At 44.9% G+C, this 20343-nt stretch overlaps 5 non-coding genes across 5 annotated transcripts; all 5 read right to left on the bottom strand.

Annotated features, from left to right (window-relative positions):
- Positions 1-26: 26 nt before the first annotated feature.
- Trnac-gca (transfer RNA cysteine (anticodon GCA)) lies at positions 27-98 on the bottom strand. The gene has a single exon. It is a non-coding gene; the product is annotated as a tRNA-Cys (tRNA).
- A 932-nt stretch (positions 99-1030) lies between these two features.
- On the bottom strand, positions 1031-1102 carry Trnac-gca (transfer RNA cysteine (anticodon GCA)). The gene has a single exon. It is a non-coding gene; the product is annotated as a tRNA-Cys (tRNA).
- Positions 1103-10989: 9887 nt separating this feature from the next.
- Trnac-gca (transfer RNA cysteine (anticodon GCA)) lies at positions 10990-11062 on the bottom strand. Its single transcript has one exon. It is a non-coding gene; the product is annotated as a tRNA-Cys (tRNA).
- Positions 11063-14501: 3439 nt separating this feature from the next.
- Positions 14502-14573, bottom strand: Trnac-gca (transfer RNA cysteine (anticodon GCA)). Its single transcript has one exon. It is a non-coding gene; the product is annotated as a tRNA-Cys (tRNA).
- A 943-nt stretch (positions 14574-15516) lies between these two features.
- Positions 15517-15588, bottom strand: Trnac-gca (transfer RNA cysteine (anticodon GCA)). The gene has a single exon. It is a non-coding gene; the product is annotated as a tRNA-Cys (tRNA).
- Positions 15589-20343: the final 4755 nt, after the last annotated feature.

The following is a 20343-nucleotide window of genomic DNA, read 5'->3' as shown; positions in this document are numbered from 1 at the left end:
TACCAAAGCAGGACAGTAGGTAAATAAGGGGGCACCTAGATTTGAACCAGGGACCTCTTGATCTGCAGTCAAATGCTCTACCCCTGAGCTATACCCCCACTTACATGGAACCTCTCAGCACCTTTACATCCAGAGCACCACACCCAGGCTACCTGTGATTTATATTGCAGGTTTCTCTGCATGTTCTAGCATCTGACAGCTTTCTCCACTGAAGTCTGCCCTACCCTCTTTCATCCCAACCTTAACTAGTCACCCCAGCTCCCCTCCCTCCTCACACTGTGCTGGGGGAACCACCTTTGCACCTGGAAAGCACACCTGACTCCAGCATTTCCCTACGTCCACACGCAGTGATCAGATGAGATGTGCTGGTCTTGGTCTTCAATGAACCTCATACACAGCCCAGGGAGAGCCTACTCCATACTCCTAGGCCTCAAGGAGAGGGCTCATTATTACACTCCATTACTCGTTCCTTCAACAAACAATCATGGAGCTTGTTAGGTACTGGACCTTGTCAACCATGTTGAGGTCAGAGAGACAGGAGAGATACAGTCCCTGTTCCTCAAGGAGTCTTGGTCCAATCAGGAGAAAAACACAGGAACAAAATGTTTCCACACATGTGACAGAAGCTAAGTACAGGCCTGAGGGAGCAGGGAGAAAGGAGCCCAGCTCAGGCATCAGGAGGGTATTCCTGGAGAAGTGACAAGGAGGATTTGCCTAAGGAAAAGTTGGGCTCCTCAGCCCCACAGACCTCAGATGGCCGAGAGTCCATGCAATGAGGGAGCCTCATGTTCATTGCCTGGGAGGACAGCCTTTGCCACAGCATGACCAGCCATGACCTGGAAGAGCTTCACACCTTAACCTCTGCTGTCTCCTCTTGGAGAGAATCCAGAGCACAGGTGAACACACAGCTGTTCATGCCTAAAACAGGGTTATGGATTAAGTGTCAATATGGATGACCCGGTCATTATGTGACTCCTTGTTATTAACTACTTTAAACGTTTTTCTCTTTGGCATCTAAAAGATTCTTGCAAGGGGACACCTGAATTTGAAACAGGGACCTCTTGATCTGCAGTCAAATGCTCTACCCCTGAGCTATAACCCCTGCTACTACTTGTGTGTAATAAGCACTTTATACCTGGATGGCAACATCCTGGATGCTCCGCCTGGAGACATGCACTTGACAGGGTCATATGCTTCCTTCATCATACACTTCCTTCCTGCTAGGCCACGCCCCAACCTGTCTACACACCTGCCTGCCACATCTACTTATGACCAGCACCCTTCCCTCCCTAGTTTCCAGGTGAGTCAATGACAATAAAATCGTGGTTGTTTGCAGCTGGAACACTTCAGAAGCAAATAGAGCTGCTAAAGTCAGAGCTGGCTGCTCAACAGACCCTTTGGTGATCAGGGTGGGGCTAGTTCTAGGCATATGCAAAAGTTACACTTTTGTCCTTGGGAACTCTTAACCCTCAGCTTCATGTCTGGCTCTAAGAAGTGATGTGGATGATGTTGACTTATCTTTTGGAGCTCTTTGTGTAATTTGTGCCTTTTCAAGTGTAGATCTGGAAGAAAATGACGTTATAATTATGCCAGAAAAAAAGATATCTGATAGCTGAGGAGTCATGACTAGAGTCCACATCTAGGGCCACTTGGTAAAAAATGCTCTGGGCAGGTCATGAACTGCCCCTTTGTCTCTCCTATTCTTCCCCTCATTTTCTTCATCTGCAGAATACCTAAGCACTTCAGACAGAAGAAACCTGAAGACAGGACTCAGTCCTGAGAAGTGGGAATCAGAGAGATCTCTGGTCTCTAGAGTTGTACAGAGATGGCCAATGTATGGTCAGTGTGGAAGGAAGGGGTAGCCATTTCCTCACAAGCTTACAGCATGGAGAGCTTCAACGTGTGCACAGAGGATTCATCTCTCTCAAGGAAATAACATTTTAAAAGGAAACCAACACCAGAGAAATGGCCACTCAAGAAAAGTGGCCATTCACTTTTCTGAATGAAAAGTTCTGAAGAGCTTTCTGGGAGGTCCCTCCCCAGGATCTGGAAGGGCAGAACAAACTTACCTACTCACCCTGTGGTCCTCGCTTCTCAGAAGATTAAGAATTACAGGACCCTGAAGAAATCAGAAAACTCTCTCTCTCTCTCTCTCTCTCTCTCTCTCTCTCTCTCTCTCTCTCTCTCTATTTCTAGATGGACACCTTTATTTTTAATGTTGCTAAGGATTCAACCCAGTGCTTCACATGCACTAGGCAAGTACTCTATTGCTGAACCATAACCACAGCTTCAAGGAAGTTGTCTTCTAATGCCATATGAGGTGGAAGAAACTGAATTTGATTCAGGGAACTGTGATCGGTCAAATGATTTTAATCTTCTGTTGCTATGTCATCTTTAAGGAAAAGGAAGATAGTACAACACCATATTCCTAAAATGCCCATTCCTATTTCAAAAAAACTAGACAAGTGTAAGTTCCAATACCATTTTCCAGTCAATTGGAATTGTTGGATGTTAGGATGGACACTAGCAAGGGATTGTGATCCCTCCCCCCAAAATTAAAGTTCTAAGATTCCAAATTAAACTAATTAGAAAAATGAAGGGAGATCTCTCTCTTTAGCAAGGTCTGCTGGTACTTCTGATGTAAATTCGGTTGGGTAACTGTATTTCAGCAATGACATCCCTCCACACTGTCAGTCTTGCAGAGCAACTAAGGACGATCTTCAGAGACCCCTGACCACAGCAGCCTGCCTTCTGCCAGGTAACTGACGGCCCAGACAAAGCTGACACGAGTCTTAGGAAGGGTGGTGCTGAGGGTGAACAGCAAGGAGCACACTGACCAGAGGAGATGCCAGGGAGCATAGCCACAGAAGAACATGCCAGAGCGGACACCTGGATTCACACCAGGGACCTTGGTCTGCAGTGAAATCGCCACCCCTGAGCTATGCCTCCTTGACTGACTGGGTTCCCCACTAGCATGGGTCACCTGTGTCCCCACACCCCAGGACTCCATGGTGCTGTGTGGGTGTTATTCCTTCCTACCTGATGGTAACTGCCCATGCACCACAACCAGACTAGGGACCCCCATAGGCCAGTGTTAACCTTACAGGCCCCAGAGGGCTCTTTCCTCCCAGTCTTGCTGTGAGCTCATTCTCCATTCCTTCAGTAAGTGGAATTCAGGAGCCCTCCCCTCACTCAGGAGGTGGGATACATTGAAGGGAGGAAGGCAGGGTCAGGGCTGTGTAGCCACTCCCGCGACACTGCCTCACAACACGTGGGATCTGCCAATGAGATCCAAGGATCTATGTAGATCCAGCTGAGGCTTCTCTGTATCAGAGATCTGTGAACTTAAAAGAGAGTATTTTTGTCCCAGGGTCTTTTAGTTCCAGTTGCTAATGCTTTTGTCAATACAGCCGTCTTTTAAAAAACTAGTGGGTTTCCTATGTATTTAATTCCATTTTCCCAAAGCCATGATCACAAATCATTTTGACAACACTTTTATATCTCAATTATAAGTATTTCGGCACATTACTTTCCTATGCCTGTCCTAGGAACACTTTGGTCAAACTGAGAATACATACGTGGCACCACCTTAATGATTTTAGTGGTCTTAAGAAAGGGCATTCAACACATACTACAGTGACACAGCCACATCAATGTTTCCAGCAGCTCAATTCACAATAGCTAGATTGTGGAACCAACCAAGATGATCTTCAATAGATGAAGGGATAAAGAAAATGTGGTATATATACACAAGGGAATAGTACACAGACATAGAGAAGAATAAAATTATGACATTTTCAAGTAAACAGATGAAGTTGAAGAATATCATTATAAGTGAAATAAACTCAACCCAAAAAACCAAAGGTGGAATGCTTTCTCTGATAAAGAACACTGGACTGTGTAGAGAGAAATGAAGGGAAGAGAGGAGGTGGGGGAAGGAAAGATTGTGGAATGAGATAAACATCATCACCCTATATGCATGTATGATCACACAGATGGTGTGACTCTAAATCTTGTACAACCCGAGAAATGAAAAGTAGTACTTCATTTGTGTACAATGAATTAAAAAAATTTTTTTAATTTAAAAAAAAAAGAAAGGTCATCCAAGCCACAGCTGATCTGGTCTGTTTTGGGGCTCATGCTTTACTGGAAAGCTCTGGAGTTTCTCATTTTTCCTCAACTGGTTCTTGCTGTGGGGCTCCTTCCCATGAGCAGCATGTTGATAGCTGTGATTAGAGGGGCACTGAAGGGTGTTTCAGGAGAGGGTCCTCTACTCCACTGCCCCATGTGCTTTGCTTTCCTGCCTCCTGCTGCTGAATATTCCGGGTCGCACACACATGGCTGCTGCTCTTCCCAGGCACATACCCAGGGAATGAAGACCCTCACTGGCCTCGAAGTCCCAGCCAGACCCATGATTATCACCTACTGCCCACCAGCCTCATCTACCTCCCCAGAAACCTGGTTCCCATGCTCTTCTGGAACATTGCAGTTCAGGTGTCATTTGCCAGTGACTCACTGTGTCCCCTAAAGAAATGTGGTGCTTGCCTGGTGGCTGTGCCCCATGAAGCTAGGGCACCCAGGATGCTCACCACAAACACACATTCCTCATTCAGGGCTGAATCCCAGATTCAGGGGTGTCCTGCTTGGAAAATTGTTCCTGATTGGGTCCCAAAAGTCAGTGGATATTTAGAGGTTTATTTTTAACCTTTGATTCTTACCCTCCTTTGCCTATTATTTCAGTATTCTACCTAGAATATGTCCCTGCTAGAAATTGCTCTGTGACTTCTGTCTCTTGGTTGCAGGGACTGAGACATTTGGATGAGCACAGTGCACAGGGAGTGGAGAGTGCTTTTGCTGGTGAAGAGATACAGAAACGTCTCCATCCTCAAGGTGAGCACTAGCTACGGACACAGGTAATACACTGTGGAAAGGAGTGAGCATACCTCCTCAACATGCAGAGGAGGCACACCTGAGAAGCCAGCACAGTCTGGGGACAGTGGGGAAGATGACCAAAGATCTTTCTAGGAAGGAGACTGCTAAATCTGGAAGGTGGAAAGAGATACCAGGAGAAGGGACCGGGATTTGAACCAGGGACCTCTTGATCTGCAGTCAAATTCTCTACCCCTCATACATAACTCCCATTCTGAAAAAAAAAAAAAAAAAAGATGATAAAATTGACCCCTTTACATAAGTTGACACACACTGACTGGCACAGTCCAGCAAGATCTGTCTCTCTGACCTCTGTACTCTCCTGCCACCAATACCCTTCCATTAGAAAGCTTTCCTTGGTCCTTCACATGTGTGGAACCCAATGCATGTCATGAAGTCAAATCCCAGGTAAAGCAGGAAGTAGAGCAGAAACACAACATGTGCTTTGGGGAGGAGGAGACAGATTATTTCTCTTTGTAGAGAGGCAGGAAGAGGTAAAGACAGAACAGCATGAGCATGCTGAGGGCCTCACATCACGTGGCCTTGGTCTCCCAAGAGAGAAAAAGAGCAAAGAAGTAGGGTGATGCTCACCACCTGGAACAAAGACAAACTATCAGCCTGGCTCTGTGGGAAATACAGAAGCGGTGAATTGGAAAGGAATCAAAGATTGCTCATTAAAGGAGGGTGCTGTGTGAGGTCACAGTGCCACAGATTTGCATGACACCACTTATCTGACTCTATCCTTTACTCCAAGAAAACGGGTGACCCCAGAAGGAAGACCCCAATGGAAGAAATATTCACTGGCATTTCATCCATAGAAGGAGAAGGAACTGTGAGGACGGCAGAGAGGTCACAGGACAAGACCCCACAGGAGCCATAATCATGACTGAGAGGCAACTGTAAGGTCCATATCGGGTTTACAAAGAGGAAAACCACAGGGTTTTCTACCACCATGGCCCAGAGAGAGATGGAGGAGATGAGGGTCAACACCAGCATAATGAATAGGTGTCGGAGTTTCGGCCGGACCCCTGGCCCTAGGTGGAGCCTGGCCAAGATGGCGCCTGGCAAGCTGCCAGTGTGGTTGAAAACTGCTCTTCTGCATGCAAACAACTAACTTCACCTTGAGGAAGTCTCAGTAATTGGTCAGGGCCTCTGCATGATTCTTGCGTGATTCTTAGGTGCTTCAAGTTATACCCATATACGTCTATGTTCTCCCCACATATCATGAATATTCTAATTAGTTGATATAACCTATATAAGTGACAATAACTTCCCTAAAAGAAGAAGAAGAAGCTGCTGTTAATAAAGAAGTTTGCCATCCATCACGTCTCCGGGTCATTCTTGCTGGCAGGAGCGACAAGTGGCGCCGAATCCCGGGAATCTTACGTGCCGCGGAGAGGTGAGTGAGGTGAGCAACGATCGGTGAAAGTGTGCACCCAGATCTGTCAGTGGACAGGGAGGTTTCCTAGAGACGAGAATATTGTGATTGCGATAAAGTTCCTAGGAACGAGAGGTGAAAGTTTCCTCAAAAAATGGGGAACGAGGTTGCTAGATATCAAATGGAAGGTCCCTTGAAAGAAATTCTTAAAGCTAACGGCACTTCCTTAAAGACAAAAACCGCTCGGGCATTTTTAAAGCAGGTAGAGGAGATTTCACCTTGGTTTCTGGAGGAAGGATTGCTAACTATCCCACAGTGGGAACACCTGGGGGAAGATTTAAAGCGCTGTCCGGTAACGCTCCCAGGGACGTTAGCAGTTTGGTCATTAGTCAGAACTTGTTTGCGTTCCCCTCGGGAGGCTTTACAAAAGGCAGTTGCGCAGGGAGAGGAAGTGTTAGAAAAGGTAAAAGAAGAGTCACAAAAGGGCTCTGTTAGCGCTCAGTCAGATTCTGATGAGAGCGAAGAGGGACTCTTAGAGATGGAGTTAAATAAAATTAGTAAAGAAACAAAGTGTTCTCAAGCTGAAGGGAATTGGAGGGCATAGGGCAGCAGCTAGAAAAAAAAAAAGGCGTTACAAAAGGCTTTACGAGAGTTGAGCTTACAAAAATATGCAGTGGCGCAGTGAAAAAAAAAAAAAAAGGAGGAAGTGCAAACAAAACCACAAGCAGAGCACAAAGAGGAAAATCAGTTTAGGGGAGGGTCCCCCTAGGCAGAGAGCTCAGCAGCTCCATTCCTTAAAAGTAGTAAAAAAAATAATGTTTTGTGATTTTCTGCATTCAAACCTAACCTGATTTCTCAACCAGGTAAAAAAGGGGTTAAAAAGTCCTGGGTGATCCTCCCTCCCCCTGCCTGGCCTTGCTAAAGCCACATTGGAATGTAACTGCAGCGTCTCAAGGAGAAAAGGGAGGTAACCTGAAGATAAGAAGAAAAAAAAAAAAAAAAAAAAAGATGTCCGTTTTAAACTCCTGGGCCGCTACACAAAACTAACTTATTCTTCAGGATTCTTGTTTTGTTTTGTTTTTTCTTTAATGCTGTATTTTTGAGCTCATAATTTTGATCCTGCATACCTAGGTTAATGATTTTTTTTCTTTTTGATCAGTTCTATTTTTTATTCAACTGAAGTTTTTAAACAACTGTTTCATTGCAATGAACATTTACCTATAAAGTTACAAGGCCTTTGATTTTGTGTTATGTGTTATGTTGTGCTGTCTAATGTCATGTTTTGTCTGCGTCAAAACTGAGCGCTCTTAAAATTAAAATTTAAAAATGGATCCAAATACTTTTATTCACGTGATTTAAAAGGGTTCAATTTAAATTGGGTAAACTAATAAAAGTAAAATATCTTTAAAAATAACTTGCAAGTCTCCAGGTGGTCAAACTAATAAAATGTTAATGTTAAACAATGTCTAATATCAATTGCTTCTAGGACTTTTCTTCAGCAGGAAAGAGGCAACGGATCCTGTTCAGGACACTTGTCTGATATCTTGGTTTTTATAAAATAAATAAATTGGAGTTAACATGTATGGGATTACTCAAATGTGTTTGTAGAGACATCTGGTTAATTTACAAAGTTAAAATACTAATTGTTAAATAACATCAAGTACTTTTAACTCCTTAAATTACATGGGGTAACATACTTAAACATTATTGGTGTTTTCATAGGTTGGTAAATAAAAGGGTTTAAACTTACTTTGTGTCATCACTAAACTAAAAACAAGGTTATTAGAAGTTATGTCCTAACAAGTGGAATTCTATATATAAAGGGTCCCAAAAGTTTCAACTGTGTTTCAATTAAGAGTACTATAAACAACAAAATATTTAATCTTATTAAAATAGAGTGATTTATCTAAATTCAGAAATTTCATAAGAGTTGTTTCAGAATGTAAACAAAAAGGGGTCAACAAATAGGAAAGAAAAAATAAAAGGTTCTGGGTATGGAAATGTATTTAGTAAAAGGTAAAAGGAAATGTTTCTGGATAAAAAAGTCTGTGTGTAATAAAGGACAAGTTTCAACAAGTCTGTGTGTAACTAAGTTGGTTGTGTGTATGTGAGACAGCTAAAGCTATTTAAGGTTTTTCCTAAGGTAAAATACTAATGTTCTGATATAAGCCAAAGTTTAATCTATATGGTAAAATGACATGGTAAAATAACAAAGTTTTCTTAAAAACACTAATTCATTCTTAACTTTGTGTCTATTAAGTTTTATTCTTTAAAACAATTGTCTTAAAAATAGGGGTTTATACAATTATGGTTAAACAACTGTTAAAGATTGTACTACGTTATAAAGTCTAAATTTTTCTTTAAAAACTAAAATTGGTAAGAACCAATTCCTCACTAAAATTAAAATAACTCTAACCACAGATGTACCTTATAACCCACAAAAACAAAGTATTGTCCAACATACACATCTCACCCTCAAAAATACTCTTTATAAACAAAAAGGGGGAATAGAGGAGACCTTCAGGTCCCCTAAAGATAAACTTTCTCTTTGTCTCTTTGTTTGGGGTTTTTTTTTAACTCTGGGTAATAAGGGTAACCCGGTGCTTTACTGGAGCTGTGGCTCAGTTTGTGTGTTTCCACGGAATAAACTAACTTACTACCTCTTTTTAGTCTCTTAGGAGGAACAGTTCAACTATGTAACAAAACAACTGCTTCTCTCAATTGTACTTCAGATTTGTGCTATCTCTCAATGTTAAAATGCTTCTAGGTTCCTGCTGGCAGACTTAATGTGTGTTCCTACCTTCTTGCCTATGCCAGTCTCTGTTACAGATGATGAATTGCCAGTATTGCTTTCCAGAAATAAGAGGGACTTTGGAATCACCGCAGCAGTCATTACCGCCATAGTTGCATCAGCGGCAGCTGCCACTGCAGCAGCTGTAGCCTTAACTACGTCTGTACAATCTGCAGCCACAATCAATAAGGTGGTTCAACAGACTGCTACTGCCTTATCTACTCAGCAGACAGTGGATCAACACTTAAAAGCAGGGATTCTTTTAGTAAACCAGCGAGTGGACTTACTCCAGGAACAAATGGACATTTTGCAGGAACTGTTAAGCGTAGGATGCATTTATCACCTAAGAGGACTTTGTGTTACACCCATAGCTTATCATAACTTCAGCTATGCAGCAAATTTGTCTAGAATCTTGTCTGTTCAGCTACGTTCCAACTGGTCTTATGAATTTGATAATCTTACAGCTATTCTTAGATCTCAAATTGTTAGCCTTAATGCTACTAGAGTTGATGTAGCTCCAATGTCTGAAGTGCTAAATTGGTTATCCTCCTCTTTCAGTTTTATTAAGCAGTGGGCTGGTACGGGAGCATTATGCATGCTTATGATCATTGCTGTTATCTTCCTCTCACGCACTATCATGCGTGTGCGCCAGAGTCAAGCGAGAGATCGTATCATCTTCCATCAGGCCATGGCTGCCCTAGAGGCCGGCAGCTCCCCACAAGTGTGGCTCGCGAGGCTGGACCATTGACCAGACGGGTAAGGTAAGTAGGTAACGCCGTACCGACCTAAAACAGGAGCTGTAGCATGCTCTACAGTTATCCGATGACGGGTAAGGACGGTAGTTGACCACTCCGCCTAAGACAGGCTTGGTCCCGAGCTTTTCTTTTAAAAGAAAAAAGGGGGAACTGTCGGGGTTTCGGCCGGACCCCTGGCCCTAGGTGGAGCCTGGCCAAGATGGCGCCTGGCAAGCTGCCAGTGTGGTTGAAAACTGCTATTCTGCACGCAAACAACTAACTTCACCTTGAGGAAGTCTCAGTAATTGGTCAGGGCCTCTGCATGATTCTTGCGTGATTCTTAGGTGCTTCAAGTTATACCCATATACGTCTATGTTCTCCCCACATATCATGAATATTCTAATTAGTTGATATAACCTATATAAGTGACAATAACTTCCCTAAAAGAAGAAGAAGAAGCTGCTGTTAATAAAGAAGTTTGCCATCCATCACGTCTCCGGGTCGTTCTTGCTGGCGGGAGCGACAAATAGGTTCAGTAACAGCAAGAAGAACAGGACGAATTGTGGAGAGGTGTCAGAAAGGACTTTGCAGGTTCTAAGATTGTGAGAGGGAACAGTTATGAGTGTGGGTCCAGTTGGGGTTGGTGTAGGATTAGACTTGACTGTGCATCTGAACACTCAAGAGCCAAGAATCAGCACAACACACTAACAAGCAATTAAGCCAGAAGTTTCCTTTTCTACCACACGGAAGGTCTATCAGGGGGTCCAGTTTTGGCATGGATAGCATAGGGTATAGGGCCATATTCCCTCTCTCAGTTATTCTAACCCACTAGGCTTTCATTACAAAACCTCCTCCAATGTCCAACGTGTTGTCTCCCACTTAAGATTTCACTACCTTCCATGGAACAGAAAAAGAGGACAAAGAGACAAACCTCTCCCTGTAAGATGTTCTGCTAAAATGGGAGTAGAGTGGGCGCTGGAAATGGCACATTGCTAGACTGTTTAGGTGATTCTCATTCACACTTGCAGTTCAAATAACCACAGTAAATCCTCAGCATGAACTACTTGTAACAAAAATAGCATTTATCCTGTCGTGTACAAAAGAAGAAGTAGAAACTGAGACTGTGTGTAGGAGAGGAACTCAAAATTAAAAATGAGTAGGTGGCATCAGGATTTGAACCAGGGACCTCTTGATCTGCAGTCAAGTGCTCTACCCCTGAGCTATACACCCTGCTGCTTAAGAGTGTGGAATAAGCACCTTAAACCTGCATGGCCACACCCAGGATGCTCCACCTGGAGAAGTCACTAGCTAGTGCTCTCCCATCAAACACTTCCTTCCTGCCTGGCCATGCCCCTTCCTGTCTACACATCTCTAGGGATAACAAGCAGCCTCCTCCTCCTTAGAACCTGGCTGAGTGCGGGGCCTAAATGTCATGGATGTCTGCAGCAGCAACCTCCTTCGCACTCAACAAGAGGAGCCAGAATACAAGAGCTGTCTGCTCAACAGACCCTTTGGAAGTGAGAGTGGAGCCTGGGATGGGCAAGAGGAAAGCCTCTTGCTTTCCCCCTGAGAACTCCTAACCCGACCCTCTGGGAAGGGACCCAGGGATCCCATGTGCCCTTAGCAGCTCCCTGCAGGATCTGACTCATAGACAGGTTTGGGCTATGGCTTTAATTTGGGCCTGTGTTAGTCAGCTTCTCACTACTGTGACTCTTTTAGACACTTTTCATCACTGAGATCAAAAGACCTGAGGAGAAAGATTTTAAGGAGAAGTTTATTTGGCGTTCATGGTTTCAGAGGTCTCATTTCATCACCAGCTGGTTCCACTCTGCAGGGCCTGAGGTGAGGCAGAGCATCATGGCAGAAGGGTGTGGTGGAGGACAGTGGGTCAGGACATCACTCCAGGAAGCAGAGAGATTCCCCCACCACAGGCAAAATATACACCCCCAAGGCAGGTCCCCAGCCACCCACCTCCTCCAGCCACACACCACCCACTTACAGCCACCACCCAGTTAAGCCCTATCAAGGGATCAAGGCACTGATCATGCTAAGGCTCCCATAACCCAGTCATTTCACCTCTAAACTGTCTTGCATTTCCTCACACAGGAGCTGAGGGAGACTCCTCATATCTAAATCATAATGGTGACCAAAATATCTGACCCAGCGTCACTTAGAGGAAGAAAAGACTCATGAATTCAGAGGGTCAGTCCATGGACATCTGATTCCAGAATCCTGGGTAAAAGGTGAGGCAGAACAGCATGCAGGAAGAGTGTGGCAAAGGAAATGTGTCCAGTTCATGGGAGGCAGGATGCAGAGACAGTGGTTGAGCCTCCAGGAATTAAATTTAAACCCCAGTGATGTCCCCAGTGGCCTACTCCTCCAGCTCCACCCCAGGTGCTTACAGCTACCACCCAGTTAATCCATGCAATGCTTAGTCCATCAACCCAGACCTCCTGTGACCTATGATTCACTGCTTAAGGGTGGGAGCTCTTGGCAGCTACCAGGCCTGGGTCAGAGGAAACTCATCACTGTGCTAACAACAGACAGGCTCCCTCCTCAAATGCCCATAGCCCATGTCTTCCCAGCCTCAGGGACTGGTGCAGTCAGCAGCCTGGAGAACCATTGGCTGCTGGAATGGCCCTCACTGCCCAATGCCCATGATGGGTCCCCACTAAAACACGTTCCAGTGATTGATGTCCATTCTAACACACCTGGTGACAAACCAATCCCATCCTTCTGACCCAATACTCAGTTCAAGGAACTTCCTCAAAATTAAAAGCTTCAACAGATGCTACTCCTTCCAACTTCTTCCTTAGCTAATGCACATAGAGAATGATGCTGAATGATCCCCTCCAAGAATTTCAGGAACATTGAGGAATCGCTAAATATTGACTGACCAACACCAACACAGCTCCAGAACCAGGGCATGATCCCAGCAGCTTGTCAGGAGCAGGTGACACAGATGCTGACAGCTTGAACCCTAAAGCCACACAACCTGGGATCAACTCCCAGGGACAGGTACCTTTCCCTCCTTGTGCCTCAGCTGAAAATCTGTAAAATGGGGAGAACAAGAGAACACACTTGATGGGCTGCTGTGTAGACTAGATGACTTAATCCATTGAAAACATCCAACAGCACTGGCACATACTAAGTTCTGCACACTGTTTGCTGAACAAATAGACTCACTGGGAATTCACTCCATTCACTGAGTAAGAAAGAGAATAAACGTTAGAATTCAACCTGCAGAGAGCACACATGTAAAATTATTAGAATAAATCAGAGTCTTTCATTAGAGAGATAATGGAAGGTGAATTAAGGATCAAAAGCTATCAAAATGAACAAATACATATTTTGAATGAATCAGATTAGATATTCATGAAATATAAATTTAATTAACATATCATTTATATTTATTTTTATTGAAATACAACTTATATAGTACAGTGCATAAGTCTTATGTATAGCTTGATGAATTTTTACCTACATGCCTACACATGTAACCACCTGAATCAAGACTCAGAAAGTCTCTAGCACAAAGAGGATTCTCTGAACTCCTCCCTATTTCCTTCCTGCAGGACCTAACCACTCACCACCCTGTGGATGTGTTGGCCTGCTCTGGAGTTGAATCTACATGGACTCACACACTATGTATTCTTTTGAGTATGGCTTCTTTCACCCTCCTCATGTCAATAAGATCCATCCACATTCATCCACTATGGAAATGATTCATTATTTTTAATTCCTGCTTCATATTCCATGGTCTGACTATACCATGATTTATTTATCTATCCTACTATCGATAGACATTTCATGTATTTCTAGTGTGGAGATTGTTTTGGCAGCTTTTTTCACCATGAACGAAAGATCCAAAAAGGACAATTTATAGAAGAAAATTTCAATTTGCATCATGGTTTCAGAGGTTCAGACTATGACTGGCGGCCTCCATCATGCTGGGCTGAGATGTGGTAGGATATCATGGTGGAAAGGTGTGACAGAGGAGAGCAGCTCAAGACATGGCAGCCAGGAAGGAGGGAGAGAGAAAGAGTGGGAGTGAGAGAGAGTGAGAGAGCTCTGTTCACCAGAGAAATATAATTCCCACAGGCATGGCCCTAGTGACCAACGTCCTACAATTGGAGGTGAGTGCTGACATACACAGACCCTTCAGGTCTTTACCTCCAGCTAGTGCTTGTCCTTCAACAAGGTCTCGGACTCAATCCCCCCACATAAACCAGATGATAAGGGATCTGGGAATTCAGAAACACATCTCATCATCCAGGGGCCAGCTCTGGGCCAACATGCAGCATTTCTCCCTGTGAGCCCGGGATGAAGGTGGGGTATGGATCAGTGAGAGTAAGAGGGGAGGCCCAGGGATGTGGGAAGGGCTCTCCAGGTGGATTCTGAGACCTACTGTGTGCACTGTCCTCATGAGGTGGGTGATTCCCAAGACATGGTGGCTCTTGGGCTTTTGGGGATGATAGTGGGGTTGAGGAGGTTGGCCCTATGCATGAAATCGATATCAGTGTGGCCCCATGTCTTGCAGCTCTGAGAGGGAGGCTCTAGGTCGTTTCTGATATTCCCAATCAATTAATGGAGGTCTTCCAATGTCAACTGGGGCCCTCCTAACAGAAACTACTTAAGGTAGCTACCAAAACAGGACAATAGGTAAATAAGGGGGCACCTGGATTTGAACCAGGGACCTCTTGATCTGCAGTGAAATGCTCTACCCCTGAGCTATACCCCCACGTACATGGAACTTCTCATTAGCACCTTTCATCCAGGGCACCACACCCAGGCTACCTGTGATTTATATTGCAGGTTTCTCTGCATGTTCTAGCATCTGACAGCTTTCTCCACTGAAGTCTGCCCTACCCTCTTTCATCCCAAACTTAACTTGTCTCGCCAGCTCCCCGTCCTCCTCACACTGTGCTGGGGGAACCATCTTTGCACCTGGAAAGCACACCTGACTCCAGCATTTCCCTAAGTCCACACACAGTGATCAGACAAGAGCTGGTCTTCAGTGAACCTTCCACACAGCCCAGAAAGACCTTTCCCCATGCTTTGAGGCCTCAAGGAGGGGGTGCGTTATTTCACTACATCACTCATTCCCTCAACAAACATTCATGGAGCTTGTTATGTACTGGATATATCATTCATGTTAAGGTCAGAGAGACAGGAGAGATATAGTCCGTGTTCCTCAAACAACAATAGACCAAATAGTAGAACAACACAGGAACAAAATGTTTCCACACATTTGACAAAAGCTAAGTACAGGCCTGAGGGAGCAGGGAGAAAGGAGCCCAGCTCAGGCATCAGGAGGGTCTTCCTGGAGAAGTGACAAGGAGGATTTGCCTAAGGAAAAACTGGGCTCCTCAGCCCCACAGACCTCAGAAGGCTGGGTATTCATGTGATGAGGAAGCCTCATGGTCATTGCCTTGGAGGACAGCCTGTGCCACAGCATGACCAGCCATGACCTGGAAGAGCTTCATACCTTAACCTCTGCTGTCTCCTTTTGGAGAGGATGACACAGATATGTTGAGAGAATCCAGAGCACAGGTGAACACACAGCTATTCACAAGACAGGGCCGTGGATTAAGTGTCAATATGGATGACATGGTCATTATGTGACTCCTTGTTCTGTACTACTTTAAAATTTTTTCTCTTTGGCATCTAAAGAGATTCTTGCAAGGGGGCACCTGGATTTGAACCAGGGACCTCTTGATCTGCAGTCAAATGCTCTACCCCTGAGCTATACCCCCTGCTGCTACATGTGTGTAATAAGCACTCCATACTTGGATGACCACACCCTGCATTCTCTACGTGGAGATGTGCACTTGACAGGGTCATATGCTTCCTTCATCATACACTTCTTTCCTGATAGGCCACGCTCCTTTCTGACTACACAACTATCTGCCACCTGTACATTTGGCCAGTACCTTTTCCTCCCTAGTTTCCAGGTGAGTCAATGACAATAAAATTGTGGATGTTTGCAGCTGGAACACTTCAGAAGCAAATAGAGCTGCTGAAGTCAGAGCTGCTGTTCAACAGACCCTTTGGTGGTCAAGGTGGGGCTAGCTCTAGGCATATGCAAAACTCCTAGTTCTCCCTTGGGAACTCTTAAACCTCGGCATCATGTCTGGCTCTAAGAAGTGATGTGGATGATGCTGACTTCCCTTTTGGAACTATTTATTTAATTCGTGCCTTTTCATGTGTAGATCTGGAAGAAAATTACAAAAGTTGCAATTGTGCCAGAAAAAAAGATAACTGATAGCTGAGGAGTCATGACTGGAGTCCACATCTAGGGCCTCTTGACACCAAATGCTCTGGGAAGAGCATGAACTGCCCCTTTGTCTCTCCTATTCCTTCCCTCATTTTCTTCATCTGCAGAATCCCTAAGTACTTCAGACAGAAGAAACCTGAAGTCAGGACTTAGTTCTCAGAGGTGGGAGTCAGAGAGATCTCCAGTCTCTAGAGTCACACATAGATGGCCAATGTATGGTCAGTGTGAAAGAAGGGGCAACCATTTCCTCACAAACTCACAGCATGGAGATCTTCAGTGTGTGCACAGAGGGTTCATCTCTCTCAAAGAAATAACATTTTAAAAGGAAACCAACACCAGAGAAATGCCACTCAAGAAAAGTGATGGGAAACCAGGTCAGGTCTGAAGGGTTGTGGGAGATCCCTCCCCAGGATCTGGAAGGGCAGAACAAACTCACCAACTCACTCTGTGGTCCCTCCTTGCAGGAAGATTGAGAATTAGGGGGCCCTGGAGGGTTCAGGAATCTGTTTTCTAATGCCATGTTCAGAGATCAAAATTAAGGGTATGTAGGAAGAATCTGAATTGAATCAGGGACCTGTGATCAGTCAAATGCTTTTCTAAAAGGATCTGCTGTTGCTATGTCTTCCTGAAGGAAAAGGAAGATAGGACAACACCATGTTCCTAAAATGCGCCTTTCCAGTCCCAAAAACCTAGCCAAGTTAGGAGAACAATGAGAGCCAACTTCTGTCGCTCTCGCCAGCAAGAACGACCCGGAGACGTGATGGATGGCAAACTTCTTTATTAACAGCAGATTCTTCTCCCCCTTTTAGGGAAGTTATTGTAACTTATATAGGTTATATTAACTAATTAGAATATTCATGATATGTGGGGAGAACATAGACGTATATGGGTATAACTTGAAGCACCTAAGAATCACGAAAGAATCATGCAGAGGCCCTGACCAATTACTGAGACTTCCTCAAGGTGAAGTTAGTTGTATACGTGCAGAATAGCAGTTTTTCAACCGCACTGGCAGCTTACCAGGCGCCATCTTGGCCAGGCTCCACCTAGGGCCAGGGGTCCGGCCGAAACCCCGACAAACTTCCACCAGAATGTCCAATCCATATCATCTTGGAGGCACAGGTTTTCCTCAAGTTGATGAGGATTAGGGCAAGTGAGGGTTATTTGCAGGCAGCAGCTCTCTAGCACACACTTCAAGTTCCTTGGGGTGCCTGGCACAGTGGGACCAGACCAGCCAAGCTGAGGGTGCTTCTGTAGCCAGCCTATAAACCCCCTGCCTGCAGTAACTGGTAGAGCAGAGCACCATGGGGAGGGAAGTGCTGGTGCAGGTGACTGCCCCTGGACAAAGCATCAGGAGGGATGGAGGCACTGCCTTCTGGTGAAGCTCCAGAAGCACCAGGCGCAACAGAGGTGCACCTGCCCAGCCCCTCCCCACTGGGCCTTCCCTCAGGCATTTCCTATGACCCTCATACCTCGTGTCTCTTCCACCAGTGTCGTCCTTGGTCTTTGAAACCTATACCACTGCCCTACAACAACTGGGCTGTGGATGTTACCTTTGCCTAATGAGCATGTTCCAGTGCTGAGCTTCACTACAGGGAGTCCAGGCCTCCCTATGGACTCCATCCCCCTCACAGTGCTCTTCCTGGAGATCTGGTCACCCTCTCCTTCTCCTCACCCACAGCTCATCCAGCCTGCCACACTTCCACACTCACCCTCCTCCACCCACCTGGCCACTGTGTGTGCTGCAGCCCCGCCCCATCTGTCCCTCACTCAGGGGCTGAAGGCACCAGCTGCACATCCATGCTGCTCACCCCTGGAATGTCCTTTATCTACATCATGGTGCAAGTCACAACATAATTTTCTCACACTTAGAATCATTGGATCTTATAGTGGGTGTTAGTAGGAGAATGGGCCCCCAATATTGAAGTTCCTACTTTCCTCCTAAGTGCTACTAATCAGAATTACTAGAGGTGATCCAGAGTCTGAACAAGATCAGCCACTAATTCAGATGCAACTAAATCTGGGTGAACCTGATGCAGTGTGTCACTCTATTGTAAACTTTACAGAGCAAATAATTAGGATCTTCAGAAAGACAAGGAGGTCACTAACAATAGGACCCTGACTTGTGCCCAACAAGTGATGTTACTGGAAAACAGTTACACAGTACTAAAAGGGTTGTGATGAGGTTGACTGCTAAGCAAAATTCCAAATCAGATTTGGAATCAAGAATTAGCTTCCTGGAGGTACCCGGATTTTAACCAAGAATTTTATCTATTCAAATATTCTACCCATGACTGTGCCTCCTCACCTGACTGGGTCCTTCCTGAGCATACTTCACCCAGGTTACCACATCCAAGAATTTCCTAGAGTGCTGTTTTACCCATTCATAGTCAACTGTGAACACCACACATGCACCACACGCTGCCTGGAGGCCCCTCTTTAAGCCACGAGTTCACCTTCATCACCAAGAGGACACTCAGCTGCCTGATAGGCTCTTCTCTATCCTGATCCCCCAAATCTGAATTTCTACAATTCGCTGGAGTTTCCTCTTTCCTCGTTCACTAGATGGTGCTGGGGTGGCAGGTGTAGGAATCATGAATGTTAGGAAGCTAATTCACACGCCACCAGCTCTGTGGTGATACCAGAGCCAGATGTGAGCCCAAACTCCAGGGCAGGCAGGAAGGTCCTCTCTATAATGGAAGAACTGAAAGGTCGCATGGCTGAAGGCCACATGCAGGAATGAGCAAGGAACTGGCCTCACATTCACCTCCACAATCCACCCTCTCCGTCAGATTCAGGTAAAATTCACTCACCTCTATCCAAAGCCCCAGAGCCTCATCCTATAAAGTTCAAGGTCTTATGATCGACATGAATCCAAGGGAGGCTTCCCTGATCCAGAAGTCTGCAAGCTTAAAAGGCCAGATTACTGTCCCTCACCCACCCCAAACAGAAGTACAGGAACAGACTTCCTGCAATAAAGTTTTGCACTTGAAGATCAGACAAGATGGGAATCACATACGGTCACACTACCTGGCTCACACTCAATTTTCAGGCAGAAGTGGCCATGCCCCCTCTGTCACCTTTTGCTACACCTGGAGTCCCCTTCCAGATACCCATTTCAGTGTTTGCCAGCATTTCACAATCCTGGAACAGAGCAAGCCACCCCAAAACTTAGTGACATGGAACAACAAGCATCCTTTTGTTCAGTGATGTTCCCTGATGGGACTTTGGTTCTGCTGGGGGTAGCTCCCAATTCATTGTTCTACATAACCCTCTGCCCTGCCTCTGGGAATCTGTCTTTTCCCATCATCTTCTTATGCATTTCAGAAGAGGTCGTTGTAGAAGATGTGGTCTTGGTGGAGGAGAGACTCTTCATCTTGCTTCCATCTGTGGAATGTTAGAGGCCCAGGAAGGTCTTTCTACTTCTCAGACAGTCTCAGGTGTTGAGACCAAGTTGTTAATGCTTTTGTCAACAGAGCTCCCTTAAAAAAAAAAAAATGCTGGGTTTTCTACTTATTTGATTCCATTCGCAAAAGCCATGATCATACTTCTTTTTGGTATTGCTTTCTCTCTAGTTCAATTATAAATATTTGGGCACATTATATTTTCTGTGAAACAACACCCTTAATCTTTCTAGAATATTTTTCTCCAACTGAAGCATCTACTTGGTACCACCTTACTTCTTTTAGTGGTCTTAAGAAAGGGCATTCAAATCCCAGCTCAGAAGGCTGAGGCAGGAGGATCATGAGTTCACAGCCAGCCTCAGCCATTTACTGAAGCTCTAAGCAACTCAGCAAGACCCTGACTCTAAATAAAATATAAAAAAGGACTAGGGGGTGTTAATCAGTGGTTAAGCACCCTGGGTTCAATCCTTTGTGCCAACGAAAATAGAAGAAAAAAAGAAAGGACATTCAGGTCACAGTTTTTGGTATGTTCTCTGAGGTTCTATCTTTTCGGAAAGCTCTGGAATTTATCTTTCGTAAAGTGATATGGCCTTACATTCCTTATGGAAAAGTCGGTTTCATTTTTCTGAGTGTGCCATCTCTGCACTATGTACACGGCCTCTGAAACCTACTTACACAGCAAGCAGTCCTCTTCCCAAGTCAAATCTTCCTTGTAGCAAACTGTCAAATGCAGTCTGTCCCAGATAGCTCACGCATTTCACAGTTTGCCCTTCAGGATCCTCCCCCAACACTGCAAATTCAAGTATATTTTCTGCCTCTGGCTTATCATA

Source organism: Sciurus carolinensis, chromosome 8 (assembly GCF_902686445.1).
Source record: "Sciurus carolinensis chromosome 8, mSciCar1.2, whole genome shotgun sequence".
Taxonomy (NCBI): Eukaryota; Metazoa; Chordata; class Mammalia; order Rodentia; family Sciuridae; genus Sciurus; species Sciurus carolinensis.
Note: the sequence above shows the minus strand (reverse complement) of the source record. Positions and strands in the feature narration are given on the sequence as shown.